At 40.6% G+C, this 16,322-nt stretch overlaps 1 pseudogene across 1 annotated transcript in view; it reads left to right on the top strand.

The window, feature by feature from the left end:
• Positions 1-16,322, top strand: part of LOC308268368 (SWI/SNF-related matrix-associated actin-dependent regulator of chromatin subfamily E member 1-like) — a 61,866-nt pseudogene that overhangs the window by 6,492 nt on the left and 39,052 nt on the right. The window contains exon 2 of the transcript in view: positions 8,320-8,965. The product of the transcript in view is annotated as an SWI/SNF-related matrix-associated actin-dependent regulator of chromatin subfamily E member 1-like (transcript). The remainder of the gene's footprint in view (positions 1-8,319; positions 8,966-16,322) is intronic.

A 16,322-nucleotide genomic window follows, 5' to 3' on the forward strand; every position in this document is an offset into this window, starting at 1 on the left:
TTGTCAATTTGGTTCACATGAATGGTAGAATTCCTAAAATGAGTTCATTTGATTCTACATCAGTCCTGCTCAGCGCTTGGTCTGCAGAATGGCAGCATCGGCAGTACCTGAGACTTGAGGCAAATGGAAATTCTGGGGCACCACATAATATCTGCTGTGGCAAGGTCCCAGGATACCGTAGTTTCATGAGCTCTTCAGGTGATTCTTCTAGAGTTTAAGAAGCACTGGGGTAGATTATATGTAAAGCCAAAATAAAAGCAATCTGACTGTTGATATCTAAATATAATTGTTGAAACCTGGATTTCATAGCTAGGGCATATTATTCTACTAGGCCTCCTCAACAAAGTACCTTAGATTGGGTGGCTCCGATAGTAATAATTCATTTTCTCACAGTTCTAAAGATGAAAAGCTTAAAACCAGCAGGACCGATTTCTTCTGAGGACTATGAGACTAGGATGCTCCAGGCCTCTCTCTAGGGCTTGTGGACAGCTGTCTTTTCCCTGTGACTCCTCATATGTGTATCTCTGGGCAAGTTTCCTCATTTTGTAAGAACATCAATCAGACTGGATTAGGCTTCACCCCAGTGGCCTCATTTTAACTTGATCAACATGTAAAGACCTTAAGGTCTCTTCTGAGGTAGCTGGGGTTACAGGACTTCAACATATTAATTTGGCACAGGTGGCAGGGACACAATAAGTGCATAAGACTTGAGAATTTTCTAAGTTTTATAACACTAGGGAATGTCCTAAGTCTGAGTTTACAAATATGTGACTTTGGCTGTCACTTTCAATCTTGAGTCACCTTGGAGATTATACTAATCTTTGGTTCTCATATGAATTCTAGGAATTCAAGTTTTTGGTGAGTTTTGGTAGGCTTTACTGTATCTTCAAGGTGAGTGTCATAGAGATAGGAATGTCAGTTATGGCTTAGGACCTACCCTTACTCATTTCTCTTTCTTTCCTTCTTTCTTTCTTTCTTTCTTTCTTTCTTTCTTTCTTTCTTTTTTTTTTGTGGTGGTGGTACTAGGAATCAAACCCAGGGCCCCATGAATGTGCTAGTGCTATGCAAAAGCACTTAATCACTGACTACTGACTTATATCATCTCCAGTCCCCTCTTTCATTCTTTATCCATTTTTTATAGTGGTTACCCAATTTTTTAAAGCCCACACTCTTTACCAGAACCTAGGCTAACTATCAATGACTCACGGATGAAAAAGACATGGTTTGATCCTTCTCCTATACACTGAAAGGCTGTGCTTCAGTGCTGTCGTCTCTGATTTAAGTTAATATGGTTAAGACTGATGCATGTAACACGTGCTTCTCATTTCCTTTGAAATTCTTGGTATAGATAGTGTTAAATATGCTGTTCATTTCAATTTTTTAAAAGGAAAAAAATCATATTCTTCCAGATACAAATGACTGGTGAGATTCTAACTTCCAAATGCCTGAATGTTGTGAATGATCACTTATTTCTTTATGAGTAGCTGAAATGTGAACCATGAATCACGTCACAGTTCTATTAACTTCATTGATTAGGGTGCCTGCCTTTCTCCTTTCATGGACACAGATCTTCTGCCACCTTTTCAGTAGGACCATTGTCAATATTCGTATCAAAGTGAACTTCATCGACTGTTCTTTTTGCTGGGTGAGTTACCATGGTATAAGAAAAATTCCATAAAGCGTATTACTTATTCATTGATTAATCAACTAGTCTCTCAAATCAGTATAATGCCTAATACTCAAAATGCCCCCAACAGAACTCATGATGGTACCCTCCTCAAACCTCCTCCTTCCTTGCTTTTCTCAATATCATCCCATAGGCATTAACACCAACTACTTATTTCACTTCCCATATTCAATCAATAAATAAATTTGTCAGATATTAGCCTCACAAACAACTGATCATAAATCAGATCACTTCTCTCAGCTTCCATTTCTCCCATGGCCCTGAGCACCATACAGATTGCCTAGATGTCTGAAATAGCCTTCTGGATGCTTTTTTTTTTTGGTTCTCAGGATTGTACTCAAGGGAATCCTACCTCTAAGCTAAATGCCCAGTCCTATTTTATTTTATTTTATTTTATTTTATTTTGAAACATGGACCCACACTAAGTTGCTGAGACTGGCCTCAAACCTGTGATTCATCTGTCTCAGCCCCCCAAGCACTGGGATTACAGGTGTGTGCTACTGCACCTGGCTGATCTCAACCTTTCCACTAAAACACAGTAGTCGAAGTGATGGCACATGCTTGTAATTTCAGCACTTGGGGAGACTGAGACAGGAAGATCGCACAGGTTCAAAGCCATCCTCAGCTACTTAGTGAGACTCTCAACAACTTAGTGAGACCCTGTTTCCCCAGTACCACAAAAAAAAAAGAAATAAAAAAATAAAAAATGAAACCTCAAACACATCTCTCCATATCTCTAGTTGAAACTCTCCAAGGCTTTGCATCATGATTGAAATTCAATCCAAACTCTTTACCTTGATTTACAAAACTATGCACAACACTGCCCTTTTGGATCTCAGTGCATACAACGCACATAACTAGTAAGTTCTGCAATTAGATTCATACCCAATTTTGAATAATTACCAACATTTAATACATACTATGTGTCTGACACCAGGCTAAATGCAGAGGCTGGCCTCAAACCTGTGATTCTCCTGTCTGAGCTTCTTAAGTACTGGGATTATAAGTGTGCACCACGATGCTTGGCTCTGGCTAAGTCCTTTATAAGTAATTACTTGTTTAATATTTATATCTGTGCTGTGAGTAGCATTATCACCCTTATTTTTTTAATAAGAAAAGTGAGACTTAGATAAATTAAAGAGCTAGCGTATGGTCAGACAGGCAGGAATGGCAGAGGTGGGCTTTAAACCCAGGCAAGCAGTTCCCAGGCCATGCTGCTGACACTGGCTATTCTGCTGTTCTCTTGTGCCATAGAAGTTCTCTACATCTCAGCTTCCTTATCTTTAAGACTCAATTAAGATACTTACCTTGAAAGTTTGATTAAGGATTAAAGGGTCAATGCATCCATAAAGTTCAAAGTATAAAAAGTAAAGACTGATCACTATAATGAAGGAGAATCTAGCTCAGGGCTTACTCATGAGATACAATAAGAAATATAAACCTCTATGCTTGACAGTAGATTAAGACAGGCTGAAGAAAATAGAAATAAGATCATCTAGAAGATAGACTCAGATCCATGTCAACGCATTTTTTGTTTTAAAGGCTCTGAGGAAAACAGATAGTCAAAAGAAAGACACAGATGACCTAAAGTTCAATTTCTTAAATACACTAAGCCCAAAGCAACTGAGTTGATGTGAGATCAAAACTCCACCATGTTAATTTGCACCTCTTTTGGGTCCGGTCCCTCTGCACCACGTACACAGGCTTCCTGACAGAAGCCAGGCAGCCAGCGCAGGGGTGTGATCCCTGGAGAAGGCCACTTGGCATCTGAGTCTGAGGTGGTGTAAAACCGTGTCCTGCTGTGTTTCACAGTTTTACTTGGAGACGATTCACAGGATGGCCCTTGAGGTTTCTTTCTCAGCCAGGGGATACAACAGTGGTGATTTGACTTGCAAGAAAAATTAATTTTTCTAAGTTGGAAACTACCGTGACCAGTTAGGGGTCTCCCATTCCCAGCCAAATGTCATGAAGTACCAGAAGAAAAAGAGCTATCTTAGCAATGTCTCCCTGCATGTCCCCCGAGAGATACAGCAGCAGCTGCCAGCAGTGAGACTGAATGGATATCCATGATGTTCCTGTAGCTTCCAGAGCTTCCTCTCTCCTCCTCCTCTACCCTCTCTATTCAGACCGCTAGTTCCTGTGTCCGGCTCCTCAAATTCCATTCCAACCAGGGACTTCCACGTGCGTTCTTCTCCCTGACTCACTATCCTTCCCACTTGCCACAGACTGGACTGTGTCTCACCAAAAACATATGTTGAAGACCTAACTCTACTCTAGGACCTTAGAATGTAACCTTATCTGGAAAAGCAACTTTTGCAAGAGTTAAAACAAGCTCATCAGGGTTCTCCCTAACTCACAATAACGTGTGTGTGTGTGTGTGTGTGTGTGTGTGTGTGTGTGTGTGTAAAGGAAATTTGGGCACAGATTTAGACACACACAGAGGGAAAATGACATGAAGAGACAGAGAAGATGGCCATCTTAGGAATGTCAGAGGCTACCAGAAGGGAGGAGAGAGGCCCCAAATGAATCCTTCCCTACTTCCCTCAGAGGAAGGATGCTCAGTCTGTGGGCATGTGAGGTCTGGCCATGAGCTCTTGCCGGTGGATACTGAGAACAAAGAAACCCAAGAAAAGGTGTGAAAAGCAGGAAGACACTGACCCAGCCCATAAATTTACCAATTCTGGCCCAATGTTAAAGCCTACCAATCGGAGGAATATACAGCTACTTTTACTTCTTACCCGCTTCCCAAAATTTCCATAAAAAGTCCCAAGCCTGTAAGGTAGCAGGCCTCTGACTCTCAAGAACTCTTTCCCCAGTCAGTGACTCCCTCAAGGATGTTATCCCTGAATAAAGCCTGTTCCTTGCTGTCCATCCATGCCCATTTTTGCCTCCATAATTCCTAACACAGTCAATGCCTTGACTTCAGACTTCAGGCTTCCAGAACAATAAATTTCTGTTGTCTTAAGTCTCCAGTTTGCAGTTCTTGTTATGGCTCCAGCAGACTAAAGCACGGCTTTTTGTCACTGCTCTTGCTTAATTCTTCAACCATCAGAAAGGCACTGTCTGACCATCCCACCCGAAGTATCTCTGAGTGTTTTTATGTCCTTTCATATACAAAGCACAACAGACGCCTGTTCAATCCCTCTCACTGACCTCTTTCTCTCTGGCTGTGTGTGCATATGTGTACCTGTGTGTGTTAGTGAGCACTGCACATTTGATAAGAAAGGAACTATAATTTTCCTATTCATATTTGTATTCCAAGGACTTGGCATAGTTTCTAGCAAGTGATATGTAATTTAAAAATAGACCTAATGAACAAACAAAAATCTAGAAACAAAAATAGAATGACTTCTTAAGAACTTTTAGAAGGGCCGGGTGTGGTGGCCCACACTTTTCATCCCAGTACTTGGGAGGCTGAGACAGGAGGATCACAAGTGCACAACCAGCCTCCACAATTTAGTGAGACTCTATTTCAAGAGAGACTCCAGATGATGGCGGATAAACTTCAGTGGAGCCAGGGAGGAGATCTAAGGGTAGGGGAGGAGGAAAACCGAGGTTCAATAAAGGAAATACTACCATAGACTATGTGTATACATATAAACATACCAATGTCAATCTGGGCACTCTGTATTGGGATGGGAGGGATGGCGGGGGAGGCGTGAAGTGCTGTGTGCATGTATGTCATTGCCAACATGATTTATATTATGATGGGAGACTATAAGATGTTGCAGTTCCTGGACTCTGACTGTTACTGTCTGGGGGAACCATCCCCAGGGATCTTTGTTCGACCCCTGGGAATAATTCCCCGAAAAAAAAATAAAAAGTGCAGGTTCTTGTCCTGAGCTAAGGATAGATATGCAATAGCCCAAAGTCCTGCTGAAGATTTAAAGGAGTTTATTAAAAAGATAGAAATACAGAAGAAAGTTACAGCCCCATGCCATTCAGGAGTGGCATGGGAGAGGGGGGTGTTCGAATGAATTCACAAAAGACACAACAGTTGGACCATTCTTATGGCCAGCGAACAGATCCATGGCAGGTCCTTTGATATGTAGATGTGCTGCCCTGCCTCTAACCCAGGTATCCTGCTCTGTCTCCACCCTAGCCAGATCTGTCCCCTCTGGGCCAGAGGGGCAGCTCTGTCTCCAGCACAGACCCCCACACCTTTTGTTACACTCCAAAATGTGTTCAGTTGCTTATCCAGACTCTGGGATTTCCTCAGAGAGGGAGTTTGCCTCTCTTCAGAAATGTAAAAAGGCCCTTTTTTCCTGAAGCTGCTGGCTCTCTTTACTACCAAAGACATATTTTAAAATTGGAAATCTTTCCCAATACTGGTACATTAATACATTTTGAAAACTCTTCCCAATACTGGTATATAATATACCAACAAAAGCATAAATAAGTAAATAAATAAATAAATATTTTAAAATGAAATAAAATATATGATCTACATTTAGGAAAAAAAGAGAATAAAAAATAGAGCCAAGCATGGTGGCGCATGTTTGTAATCCCAGTACCTGGGTAACTAAGACGGGAGGATCACAGGTTTCTTGCCAGCCTCACCAACTTACTGAGGCCCTCGGCAACTCAGTGAGACCCTGTTTCAAAATAAAAAATAATATAGGGCTGAAGGTATAGCTCAGAGATAGAATGTTCCTGGGTTCAATCCCCAATAACCCCATCCCCAAAAATATAGACCTAGGGTGTAGCTCAGAGGTAGAATGCCTATAGGTTCAATCCCCAGTATTACAAAAAAAAAAATTTTTTTTACATATCCCTGGGTATGGTGACACAGCTATAATCCACTACTTGGGAGGCTGAGACAGGAGAATCACAGGTTCTAGCTCAGCAACTTAGCTAGATCCTGTTTAAAAGAAAAAAATAAGCCGGGCGTGGTGGCGCACGCTTGTAATCCCCGCACTTGGGAGGCAGAGGCAGGAGGATGGCGCAGATTCGAAGCCAGCCACACTGGCTTAAGAGACCCTGTTTCCAAATTTTAAAAAGTATAAAAATAGGTCTGGGAGTGTAGCCCAGAGGTAGAAGGGTTTCCAGGAACCCCAGTACCACAAATAAATAAATAAAAATAAATAAATAATAAATAAATAAGTTAAAAAGTCCTATGCTCATATCTCAGAGATATAATGCCCCTGGGTTCAATCTTAATGCAATAAGTAAATAAATAAATCTTTTTGAAATATGACTCAAAAGTCTGAGAGTTTGTCCCAGCAAAATGCAGTTAAAAAAATATGGCCCCAATGGAAGCTACACTAAATACTCTTCATAAGCTTTTCTCTTTCCCTTTCTCTCTGTGTTTTTGTTTGTTTGTTTGTTTTGTTGTTGTTATCATTGTTTTGTTTTGTGTTGTGTTGTTGGCTTGGGGGGCGGTTTGGGGTTTTTTGCACTGTAGATTAAACCCAAGGAGATTCTACCTCTGAACTACAGCCCCAACCCCTTGTTTGTTTGTTTTGAATCAGGGTTTCAGTAAGTTACTTAAAGCCTCGCTACATTGCTAGGCTGTTCTCGAACCTGCTACCCTCCTGTCCCAGCATCCCATGTACTTTAGATAACAGGCTTACAGCACCACTTCTAGCTCTTTCTCTTTCTCTTGCTATTAGTCATCTGGGAACATTTAGTCTCATGTTACATTTCACCAAACTCATGAGTTTGTAGGGAGCCACTCACTATTCATTTTGAGACTCCGGGAAGTCCTGCTGAGGTGGGCTCTGCAGGCCTCTCACCTACCAGGTGGGAAAGAACTTATGAAAGAAGAGAGTGCCTCATGACTCTTCAGGGAGGCAAAGGGAAAGGCGAGACCTCAGCCTTGGCATTTACCAGCCCCTGCTGGCACCTTCATGCCTGAAAATCAGCATCAGGGAAGGAAAACAAAAGCTGCCTCCCACTGCCCATAGCTCAAAGGTCAGAACTAAATAAATGCTGATATTGCACAGGAAATTGCCTCTGAAAGATTCTTCTCTCCTTAGATCTGTGTCCTCCATGCAAATATGGTTGTGTCTTATTTTTTCTTCCTAACACCTGCAGGTTGTAGATGAGTGTAATCACTTTCATACCAATGATGATGAAAATTTTGATCATGGATTCTAATTCTGAATCCCACAGTTTAAATTGAATATAACAGGATATAATCAGAAGGTCATAAATGAGGTCACAGAAAAGGAGGTATGGTATAAGAGCTATATAAAATCATAGATCACCATCATGTCTGAAGGACTAATGATGTTTATTCTAGAATACAAAACATGTTAGAATCTATAGGGCTCAGGAGGAAAGACCAAGGCCAGAGAGTATGACATTAGGTTGAACAGGACTTTAGCTCAACCTATTAAACTTCTGAAATTCTAAAACATCTTATATTGAGATGTATTCTGTTAAAAGCAACAGAATTACCTATGCAAGAAGAGGACACACCCTGGTCAATTCTACAGACAGGTCTCACAAAAGCGTAGGCCTAGGCAAGTCTTCAGGTGGACTGGGTCCCTTCAGCCCTAAAAGAAGAGAGTCTGATAAAACTTTCAGAGGGAAGTAGAGCCCGAGGTATGGGCGGGGGCACTTTTTCCCAGTGTCTCAGATTCATTCTTAAGGAACTGAGAATTTAATCTCCCAACATCTCAAAAAAGACCTACTTATGCCCCATCTCCCACCCCAGCTCCTGCAACACAAATGCCTAGCACACTAGGGTTTGTGGGATACAATCCACACAGTCATCTCACCTACAGGTACAGACTGGAAGGGAATCCGGGCACTAACAGCCGGATCACAGAGTCCTCTGGTATTACGATTTCAAAACTTCCAGATAAGCCACTGATGCCCTCCATGAGGTACAGCAGAAAGGTCTGGAACCAAGTAAAGGCTTCCAACCTTGACCTAAAGCTGTGGGAGATTGGCAAGATTATTGGTGAAATGTGGAAGATCTCACCGATAAAGAAAAACAAGAATATTTAAACAAATACGAAGCTGAAAAGATAGAGTACAACAAATCTACAAAGGCCTTTCCTAATTCCCCAGCATATCTTATTTACATCAATGCAAAAAGTTGGGCAGAAGCTGCATTAGAGTAAAAGAGTCGACAGAGAGTCTTGGTGGAAAAAGGAGAAGTGTTCAGCCCGCTGCAGATCCAGATGATTATGATGATAGCTTTTCAGGGAAGCATGCAGCGACCACTCACGTCCAGAGAAACCACCACCTCATCAATGAAATCCTTAGTGAGAGCATGGTGCTAGACATGTGGAAGGGCAATAGCAAACACAGCCCAGGAAAAGGAAGGTGAGGAGAACATCCCCCGATAGAGACAGAGCAGGCACGCCTGGAAGGAAGGACAGAGAGCCAGCAGAGCAGAGATGTCCACTCCTGAGGCCAAGGAGAGGGGGCAGAAGGGGTGGACAGCACGGTTGGGGAAGAGAACAGTGACAGTGACCCTGGCCAGAGAGCACTAGTGCAACATTGGAGGAGACACTGATAGGTCCCACTCCAGAGGACAAGAAGGAAACATTGTTGCCTTGTCTTCTAAATACTTTTTTAAATGAAAAAAAAATGTCTTTTGATTTTAATAGTGTTATGTGGTCTGCATATTAAATTTTTTTGTCTATTTTACACCACCAAAGGCTATTGGTCCAGGAGGGTCCAAAACGTAGTCGTGAGCCCAATGCAGTAGGTCACCTTTTGTAGCGTTGTGGAGCTGACTCTTTTCTTTGGATAATGTTGCTAGCCCTCAAGTGCTGACAGCCTTAGAATTTAGATAAACTGAGAAGACACCCACCTCTTTTAGAGAGTTTTCCTTCGATGCTACAGAATCTCCTCTTACAAATGCCTTCCTCCAGCTCACTTGGGTGCTTACCAAAGCCAGAGCTTTAAACCTTCCCAGTCTCCATCCACAGCTTCCTGCAAGACCCCTCTCTTGTGTATTGTCCAGGGAGTGCCCTCTTAAGGACACGATCGTGTGCGTATGTATTTGTTCACTTGCCCTTTTTATTTTTAATCAGTGTCAGATCTCAAGAGTTGTGTTATGGGGTAGAGTGTAGCCTGCAAATAACTGCACTTGCATCATGCTGAGCCAAAAACAGTCTCGACAGGTAGAGTAGTTACCAGCTTATAAAATAGTCATTAAAGTGAGCACAGCACATTCACATTATCTAGACTGCCTTTTGTTCTAATTAATATTGGATATGTTCTGGTAAACTTATCCTTACTGTACAGAAGAAAAAAGAAAGAAAACTCTTTTACCAAGTTTTCCTAGGACAAAAATAGATCACAAAGCTTAAGGAATAGAATATTCTTGTAATGGACTGGATAACTTTGAAATAATTTACCCAGAATGGATAAAACCCATTCTTTTTCACCCAGAAGAAAAGCAGCTGGGAATTAAGTTTGTCCTCTTGAGTTGTGTTACAATAATCAAAACATAGAAAAACATCAAGGCTCAGGGTCCCATAGACAAGAGCCTACCTTTTGATAAACTCTCAGTAAAGTCTTAGAGATGAGAAGAAAGATAATTTGAGACACATATGCTTACTAGAGTATACTTTTACTGAATAATGGTTTATCTGATGGTATATGTTTCTTAAACGTCCAAATGTAATTGTGTGTGTGTGTGTGTGTGTGTGTGTGTGTGTGTGTGTGGTACTGGGGGTGAAACCTAGGGGCTTTTCTACCTCTGGGCCATACTTCCAAACCCATTTTATATTTTTATTTGGAAAGAGAGTCTCACTAAGTTGCTGAGAGTTCCTGAGAGCCTCACTAAGTAGCTGAGGCTGGCTTTGAACCTGTGTGATCCTCCTGCCTCGGCCTCCCAAGCGTGGGGATTACAAATATGCGCCATCACACCCAGCTCAAATGTAATTTTTTTTTTTTTTTTTTTTGGTGGTGGTGGTGGTACTGGGGTTCCTGGAAACCCTTCTATCTCTGGGCTACACTCCCAGACCTTTTTTATATTTGTATTTGGAAACAGGGTCTCTTAAGCCAGCAAGGCTGGCTTCGAACCAGAGCGATCCTCCTGTCTCTTCTAGATATTTTTTCTTCTCTTATATTTTTAATTTTTCTTCTCTCTTTCATCCTTCACGTCTAAATAGAAAACTAAGGAAAAGTCTACATCTGTGTCCTCAATGAACAAACACATCCCTAAACCACTGGCTAAGGATATCATAAATTGCTTCTATTCTTACATAGCCCTAATATTTGCATCGTTCTCCCTTAGTCATCTTCACAATGGGTATTAACTGCAAAAGGGCTGTACTGATCTTCCAGGCAGCCACAGAAGCAGCTGTTGGGAAGGACTGGAGGATAGATTGAGGATGGATAAGACCACAGACTCCTTTCCAAAGGTTGAATATTACGAAAGACTTAAAATGTTTAATAATTGAAATGCTGCCTAATTAAGCAGCAGTACATCCATGAGGATGAAATACTAGAGATTCAGTAAGAATAATGGCATGGGTCATATTTACTGACCTGAGAGTCTGCCCATGACATACCTGTCTGTGGAAAGGCCGTATACAACACAGCATATATAGTGCTGTGTTCTAGGTGATGGTGCACAATCATTGCTGTGCATAAAGGGACACAGAGGTATCTGAGCAAGATATTAAACAAAAGACATCATTATTTACATCTCTGATGGGAAATTGGTGCTCCCCTTATCTTTTCTCTCTGCAGAGTTGTGGATTTATTTGTTGTTTTTTTTTTTTTGTAAATTAGTATGTATTCAAACAATAGCAGCATTTAAGGGCAGTGTTCCAGAATCTGACTATTAAGTCCAAGCCCTTTTGTTTACGAATTTAGAGACTATCAGCAAGCTGCTGGCCCTCTCTGTGATGGAAGAAGAGTAACAGTTAACTCAAGACAGATGGTCTGAGGATTGAGAAGTAGGAGCAAACTTTTAGAATGGTCCCCGACACACAATGCTTAATGCATTTGAACAATTACTATAATTAGTAGTAGTAGTAGTAGTAGTAGTAGTAGTAGTAGTAGTAATAGTGGTACTGGGGTTCCTGGAAGCCTTTCTACTGCCAGGCTACACTCCCAGACCTAATATATATAATTTGGAAACAGGGTCTCTTAAGCCAGCGAGGCTGGCTCCAAGCCAGCGCGATCCTCCTGTCTCCACCTCCCAAGCGCGGGGATTACAAGCGTGCGCCACGACGCCTGGCTATAATTATTATTTAACAAAAGCAATTAAAATACTTTTACATAAAATTATAAAAATATAACTAAACTAGGTAGCTTCTTCAAATCTAGAGTCTAATTTCATCTCGTAGAGCACTTCCCTCGAATTGCAATCTCCCCCTCTTGTGTTCGTTCTCTCTTCTCTTTTCTCTCTCTCTCTCTCTCTCTCTCTCTCTCTGTGTGTGTGTGTATGTGTGTGTGCATGCGTGTGTGTGTGTTAGGGAATTGAAACCAGGGAAAATATACTTCCCGTTTATGCCTCCACTCTATTTTTTTTTTTTTTGAACAGGGACTCACTAAGTAGCTGAGGGTTTTGCTAAGTTGCTGAGGCAAGTCTCAACCCTGCAATCCTTTTGTCTAGGCCTTCCAAGTACTGGAACTATAGTTGTGCACCACTACACCCGGGTCGTTGTGCACCACCACACCCGGTCGCTCTCCCTCTTTTTTTTTCTTCAAACTCTAGAATGTCTTTTTTTATTTTGTCTCCTCAGCGCACACACCCTTGAACACACCATGGAATATATTTATTTGGCCTGCTTAATATTTGTCTCTGCCCAAGGACTATCAGGCCAATGAAAAGAGAGACTCTTGTCTGCTTCATTAATGTATCGTCCACACCTAGAGCAGTGTTGGTACTGTGGACACTCCGCAGATAGCTGCCAAATGAGTAAATGTCAATAATGAGTTTGTAAAGATGTCATCTACAGCATCTCCTGGTCATGTCCACTCAATTTGTCATTTTAGTAGAAAACACCTTAACTAAAACCACCCAACTAGTGAAGCCCTGTGGAGCTGCTGTCTATACATGGCTACCAGATGAACTGATGAATATGGTGACTGATCTGAGGGGGCAAAGTTGACACGGATGATGCAGAAAAGAGAGAAGGATCATAGAAGAAAGAAGAAAGACCATAAACAAAGTCAAGAGTGAGAGGGAAGCTGGCCAGAACCACCTCTACCCCTAAGGACTCGCAGTTCCATATCTAGTCCAGAGCTGCCATTCAAGAACAGAATATGCTATTGCTTTATTTTGTTTGGTTAGTTGATTGGTTGGTTTTTTTAAGTGGACTGAATTTTGGGGGGGGGGGGTCTTAACAATCCAATGTTCTAAATTTCCAATTGAAACTTCTAGAATAACTGGCTGTTAAAAATTAACATTTGAAAACTGGCTAGCTATAACAAAATTACACATCAAACATCATCATCATTATTATTACCGGACTTTTTGCCTTTTTATACTTTCATTGATGCAATGTAATTATACATCATAATGAGATTCAGAGTTATATAAACATAATACAAACATCACTTGGTGAATTTTCTTTTTATATATCATATTTTTTTATTTTATGTATCTTATTTACTTCCAAAATGGGCCTAGCTAAGAAATGCATAATATTTTTACAGTTTATGTAAATTATTTTAAATGTATTTTAGTAAATTAAAGACCCCCCATATATGTAAACTGCATTGCTCTTGCATATCACTACTTTTCATAGCCATAAAAGCATACTAGAGTGAAATTAGTAATGTCATGTCACAGTTTCTTTGATTAAATATTATTCTTTCATATGTTAATCTTCCAAATTTAGGACAGAGGTTGGCTCAGTGGTAGAGCATCTGCCTAGCATCTGAGACCCTGGTTCAAGTCCCAGAACTACACACACACACACACACACACACACACACACACACACACACAGACATACACTCACTCATTATCTTCCAAATCTGCTACAGTGAATATAAGGCTGGGACATTCAAGATCAAGCAAGATACCAGCAGGTTCAATATCTGATAAGGGCTGCTATTTCTAAGACTGGCACCTGTTGCTACAACCTCCTGATGGTATGACCACTGTGTCTTCACATGGCCAGAAGGGGTCACCTCACCCCTTCAAGGCTTTTTAAGAGGCACTAATCCATTCATGAGGCTGGAATTCTCCTGGCCTAATCACCTGCTAACTGTCCCACATCTTAATAATTCTTGGATTTAAAACTAAGTTTCCATAATAGACACCTCCCTTGTTGGTAACAGTATGCAAACATGGATGTTTTGTGTAATGCCTGTGAGCCCACAAACAAAGCCTCCCGCAGAGGTAGAGTGGATCTGGGGTCCTGGCAGGCTAAGCTCTTCATGGCAGCTCAGCTGGTCAAATGCTCATGCAGCAAGAAATTGGGTTCTGCCTGGCCCAGAGTAAAACTAGTTCATGAAATAATAACAAGAATTGACAAGTGGAATGACATCAGACTAAAATGCTTCTGCACAACAAAGGAAACAACCAAGTGGAGAAACTGCCTATAGAATGGGATGAAATCTTTGCCTGCTATTCATCTGATACAGGATTAAAATCCAGAACATAAAAAGAACTCAAAACCAACCAGAACACATAATCCAATCAATAAATGGGCAAATGAGCTCAACAGACTCTTATCACAAGAAAATGCAAATAGCTAATAGATGAAAAACTGCCCAATATCATTAGCCAACAAGGAATTGCAAATCAAAACTACATCAAGATACCATCTCACCCCAGTCAGAATGGCTATTATAAAAAATAAATAAATAAAAGAACAAATGCTGGAGAATAAAAGAACCCTTTAATGCTGTTGTCAGGAATGTAAATTAGTACAACCACTATGGGAAACAATATGGAAATTCCTCAATAAATTAAAAGTAGAACTACCAAACGATCCAGCTCTATCATTCCTGGGTATATACCTGAAGGGACAAGTCAGAATACAAAGGAGATATCTGTATTCCCATATTTATCATGACACATTCACAAAGCCAAGTTATGGAATTAGGAATTAGCCTAGTTGCCCATACAAAATGGATAAAGTATGTTATATATACAGATATATAATGGAACCATAAAGAAGAATTAAATTGAGTTATTTGCAGGAAAATAGACAAGTGAAATAAGCTAGCCTCGACAAGTACTGAATATTTTTCTCAAAAAAAATTGTGTACATTAAAAACCAACAGACTAGGGTGGTATCTAAGAAATGGGTGGGCCCAGCTCAGTTACAGAGCTCAGATCTGAAGTGTAGGCAATCTCAGTGGGCTTCAGCTTAGGGGTCAGGGAACCAGATGGCTACCCATTTTTTCAAGCTGATCTACAGCACTTACTTCTTGAGTGGTATGGATGTTCAGCCACATCCCCCTCTCTAGGGTTCCCTGATGGGAATGGCTGTGGAACAACGAGGACTGTGGTGTTTCCTGCAAATTATCAGCCTGATTGGCCTCTGCTCTTTCATTTGTTCCTACCCATACACTGGTATCTCAGGTATGTCAGTTTCACTATTGATCCTTCTTATTTTCTTTGCTGAAAGCAAACCTTTTTTGTGTTTACTCTAGGGAATAAGTATTCAGTAGTTGTATCACTGTTCATTTATTCATCAAGAGAACTAAAATGATTTGCCACCTATCTCTATGGAATAATAAGTGAGATGATGTCATTTATAAGTTTCAAGAGTTATTTTGAATTATTGGCCATGTCCTTGCAAATTAATATTATATTTTAAAACTATTGTGAATTATAATAACACTTTCTCAAGTGAAAATTAATTGCTTTTGAGAAGGGCAAGGTGTAGGAAAGCCTTTTTCAGTTATAACTTCAGGGATGATGCTCAGATTTTGATGTTTTTACCTGTGGAAGAAGATGAAGGTCAAAGTGTTAATTTCACTATCATTAATATTATGATTCTAATTATTACCATTACACATTTTTATAGCACGTTTCATCTTAGAGACTCAGAGTAACTAACTGCTTTGTCTATGAGCTGATTAACTCTGCTCGGTGTCAGAGGAAAATTTCTAGATGAAAAATAAAGTCGATTGTCATAATGGGGTTCACATATCTCCCCATGAAGTGGAATGAAACAAATGTGGTTGGTTTCACCTTCTTTCAAATCTGATATCATCTGAGCTCAACAGAAACTGACTAAAAAGTCCTGAAATTATCTCACCCTGAATGTGAAGAGTGACAGTATCTGATTTGGCAGTTCCAGAGAGTGCATTCAATTTTGAAAGGCCAGTTAGATAAGGGAATATTGGCACAACTCTCCAGATATCCATTCCCCAATTAACAATGTCATTTTCTATTCTTCTAAGTGGAGACTGGGAAGCTTGTCTTGGCATTACGGGTCTCTGCTTGGAGCCTATTCTTTGCCCAGTTGCTCATCACTCCAGTTCTACACCCTTGAAATGATGTGCGTATAAGTGATGGAGGGTGATGGGGAGAATGAGAATAATAATATGTAAATAAACAACATGAATATGCAACTATAACTTCAGGGACCACTATGTTCAAACTTCCGTTTACAGGAACCAGGCTTTTAGTGAGAAAAAAGATCTCTATTAAGACACTGTAATAGGATTCAACTACATGGGTTCTCTTATGTGGGTTTTTGAATGTTCACAGCATGATAAATATCCATCTGATAACACAACGAAAGTA

This window comes from Muscardinus avellanarius (genome assembly GCF_963383645.1).
Source record: "Muscardinus avellanarius genome assembly, chromosome: 10".
Lineage (NCBI taxonomy): Eukaryota > Metazoa > Chordata > Mammalia > Rodentia > Gliridae > Muscardinus > Muscardinus avellanarius.